Source organism: Nomascus leucogenys, chromosome 17, assembly GCF_006542625.1.
Source record: "Nomascus leucogenys isolate Asia chromosome 17, Asia_NLE_v1, whole genome shotgun sequence".
Classification (NCBI taxonomy): Eukaryota; Metazoa; Chordata; class Mammalia; order Primates; family Hylobatidae; genus Nomascus; species Nomascus leucogenys.
In genome coordinates, this window is record NC_044397.1 from 77,894,932 (window position 1) to 77,898,756 (window position 3,825).

Below are 3,825 nucleotides of genomic sequence, written 5' to 3' on the forward strand. Positions count from 1 at the left end.
GCATGAGCCACCGCGCTTGGCCAAAAGTACAAAACTTTTAGAGGCAAATGTAGAAGAAAACCATTGTGACCTGGGTTTAGGGCAAAGAATTCTTAGACACAACACCAAAAGCACATTCATAAAATAAAAAATTCACATAAAATTTTTTTAAAAATTGGACTTATCAAATTTTAAAACATTTGCTCTGAAAAAGACACTATTAAGAAAATGAGATAGATTGGACAGTTATTAGTCAATGGATTAAAAAAATAAATAGAACAAAATGGAAAGACAACCTACAGGCCAGGGGAGAAAATATTTGCAAATCACAAATATCCAACAATGGATATATGAAGAACTGTGGCCTAGGCATAGCGGTTCATGCTTATAATCCCACCACTTTGGGAGGCCAAGGTGGAAAGATCACTTGAGGCCAGGAGTTCAGGACCAACCTGGACAACATGGCAAGACCCCGTCTCTACAAAACAAAATTTTTTTTAAGTTGCCAGCCATGGTGACGCACATCTGTAGTCCCAGCTACTTGGGAGGCTGAGTTGGAAGAATCACATGAGCCCAGGAGTTTAAGGCTGCAGTGAGCTATGATTGCACCACTGCACTCCAGCCTGGGTGACAGAGTGAAACCCTGTCCCTAAAAATTAAAAAAAAAAAAATTAAAATGTATTTTTTAAAGGACTTGAACAGACACATCACCAAAAAGGATATACTAGTGGCAAATAAACACAGGAAAAGGTTTTTAACATCATTAGCCATTAGTGATATATAGATTAAAACCATAATGAGATACCACTATATACCTACTAGAATGGGTAAAATATTTTTTTAATTACTTTTAAATGATAATATCAAATGCTGGTGAGGATGTGGATCAACTGGAACCTTCATACACTGCTGGGAGGAATTCAAAATTATATAGCCATTCTGGAAATAGTTTGGCAGTTTCTAATAAAGCTAAATATACACTAACCATAGGCCCTGCAATCTAACACCTAAGTATTTACTAGAGATGGAAACTTAAGTTCACATAAAAATCTGTACATGTTTATAGCAGCTCTTTTCATAATCGTCAAAAACTAGAAAAAACCCAAGTGTGCTTCAATAGGTAAATGGAGAAACAAACTATGGTACATTCGTCAGTGGAATACTACTCAGCAATCAAAAGAAATGAACCATTGATACACACAACTTGGATAAATCTCAAGTTCATTATGCTGACTGCAAGAAACCCCTGGCCTCAGTTTCCTCCTCTATAAAAATGTGGGCCTCAAGAAGGTCTCTTCCTGGCCGGGTGCAGTGGCCCACGCCTGTAATCCCAGCACTTTGGGAGGCCAAGGCGGGTGGATCACTTGAGCTCAGGAGTTTGAGACCAGCCTGGCCAACATGGTGAAACCCTGTCTCTACTAAAAATACAAAAATTAGCTGGGCATGGTGGCACGCGCCTGTAGTTCCAGCTACTGGGGGGCTGAGGCAGGAGGATCGCTTGAACCTAGGAGGCGGAGGTTGCAGTGAGCCAAGATCGTGCCACTGCACTCCAGCATGGGCGACAGAGTGAGAATGTGTCTCAAAAAAAAAAAAAAAAGAAAGAAAGTCCCTTCTGGTTCCATGTCCACAGATTTATGATCCAAATCAGCTATACTCTGAGAAGGGAGCTGGAAGTTCAGTCTGGAACCTTCTGGGACTCCCAAAACTGTAGAAAGCTCTCAAATGTCTACTCAAAGTCAGGCCCAGTTTGTGGTCCAGGTATAGTCTGGACAAATGGTATGGGGCAGGATGGGGCCATCGTGGGTAGGGAGAGTGAATCCAGGGCTGCTCTCTATTGTCGGGGTCTTCTAAAGCTCTCGTATAACTGAGGATAACTCGTTTAAGGCTAGGGCTTTGCAAACAATGGGCCGACACCCTCTAAGGAGTAAGAAATTCAGCTGGTTACAACCAGCATGCTTTGTAATGAAATGGAATTAAATGGAATAGAGGAGAAACCATCAGAGTGTATAAGTAAGTGTAAATATTATTTCAGCAAGCTTTTGTCTGGGGAGGAGGTTGTCATGTAAAACATTTGAAAACATTGAAGCATTTGAAAACTCGGGAATATATGGAAGGAGCGGGGTAGGAAAGAGGTGCCTTTCCAGGCTGGAAATAGCCTTGGGAGATATTGAGAAACAGACCTAAATTAGAAGTGATCCCATGGCCTGAATTCCCAACCTCACCCTCTGCAAATGATCTGAGAATCCTTTAAAAAGGTAGGAGAAGAAGGGCTCTCATTCCCAGAAAACAGCCCTGGCCCCTTCCCTGAGCGCCCTGGGCACTGGCCCATGCAATAGCTTGGGTTTTGTGTGTGTGTGTGTGTGTGTGTGTGTGTGTGTTGTTTTTTTTTTTTTGAGACAGAGTCTCACTCTGTTGCCCAGGCTGGAGTGCAGTGGCACGATCTTGGCTCACTGCAACCTCTGCCTCCCTCTGCCTCCCGGGTTCAAGCGATTCTCCCGTCTCAGTTTCCCGAGCAGCTGGGATTACAGGTGTGCACCACCATGCCCAGCTAATTTTTTGTGTTTTTAGTAGAGATGGGGTTTCATCATGTTGGCCAGGCTGGTTTCAAACTTCTGACCTCAGATGATCTGCCCACCTCGGCCTCCCAAAGTGCTGGGATTACAGGCATGAGCCACTGTTCCTGATCCTGTGTTTTTTTTGTTTTTTTTTTTTACTGAACAACTCACCTCACCATCTTGGCGCCAGCCACTGTGCTTTGCATAGCCTTGATATTTCCAAGATTCAAAATGTTTCAAACAGGATTTTAGTGACACAATTTGCAATTCTCACTCCAAACAGATTTTATGTATACATCGCCTGCAGGGGAGGTAATCCCTGCTGATAAAGTCTGCACTTCAAAGCTTCCTGCCTTATCTTCAGGTAAGGCAATTGTTAGAAGGATGTGTGTTAGTAATTACTCAGTCTTTGGGGTAGGCAGGAAGTTTGTTGTATTGCTATCAGCTTTACATTCCTATTCAGGAGCTAGGTCAGTATTCTTCCTCAAGGAAGACCCTGAGGTTTAGGAGGTTAATTTTCACACACAGCCAATAAATGGTGAAAGGGGATTTGAACTCTGGTTGCCTGGTTTCAAAGTCTAAACCTTTTCCCCTACAGTTGCCTCTTTTATTACTAAGTGAGCAACCCCACTTCCTATGAAGCTGGATCTACTTCATTTTGAGCTGTTTTTAAAAAAATGTTCCTATTGTTCTTCCAGCTGAGGAGTTCAAATTATTCTATAGTTCAATAGCATAAACTAGTGTTTCACATGCTATGGAATTCTCAATGAACTGGGTTCATCGGTGAGTGTTGTATTTAATGGGAATTGAAAATCATATAGGATGACTGTTCATTTGATCAGCTTCTTTGAAGAGACAGTAGGAGAAATAATTGCACAGAGACCAAGCATAGAGAATGTTGCTTGACATGAATACTAGAATTCTAAAGCTAGATTTCCAATATATGTTAGATCAAAATAGTTTATATAAGAATATATTTCCAGCCCAGGTGCGGTGGCTCATGCCTGTAATCCTAGCACTTTAGGAGGCCGAGGCGGGCAGATCACCGGAGGTCGGGAGTTCGAGACCAGCCTGGCCAACATGGTGAAACCCTGTCTCTACTAAAAGTACAAAAATTAGCTGGGTGTGGTGGCGGTCGCCTGTAATCCCAGTTCCTCAGAAGACTGAGGCAGGAGAATAGCTTGGCCAGGAGGCAGAGGTTGCAGTGAGCCGAGATCTCACCACTGCATTCCAGCCTGGGCGACAAGAGCGAGACTCCGTCTCAAAAAAAAAAAAAAAAAAAATTTCCAAA